Consider the following 542-nt stretch of genomic DNA (forward strand, 5'->3'; position numbering starts at 1 on the left):
GTTTCCGTTTAGTAAATCGCCCATAACTTCCTAACCATTGATCATCTCGTGCATTCAAGACCACCATCGTGTTCCTCTCGTCGAGACGAAGCCGTAGACACCAACCACGCCTCAAACGGAGCCCGGACGAAGCCGCACGCACCTCCCAAAGATTCGCCTCGGCGCGCGTGTGAAACACACGCGTCACCGCCGTCCGCTGGAGCCACCGCGAGTTCCGGCCACGCGCCGCCGTCTCCGACCAACGTTCGCCGGAGCCGCCGTGACCGACCACCGTCCGTCCGCCGCCGAGAAGCCGCCGCCGCGTCGCCGCCTCGCCGCCGTCGCCGCAGTTGATTTTCAGGTAAGCCGCCGGGGACCGACACCGGTGACTCGCCGGTGACTCGCCAACTCGGCCGAGTCAACCCGGTGAGTCAACTCGGTGACTCGGTCAACCTGTGGTTTGACCGGTTTAAATCGATTTCGATTCGGTTAGGTTAAACCGGTCGGATAAAATCAATTGGAAATCGGTTAGGGAAAACCGGATTAATTAATTAATTAATTAA

This window comes from Brassica oleracea, chromosome C7 (genome assembly GCF_000695525.1).
Source record: "Brassica oleracea var. oleracea cultivar TO1000 chromosome C7, BOL, whole genome shotgun sequence".
Taxonomy (NCBI): domain Eukaryota; kingdom Viridiplantae; phylum Streptophyta; class Magnoliopsida; order Brassicales; family Brassicaceae; genus Brassica; species Brassica oleracea.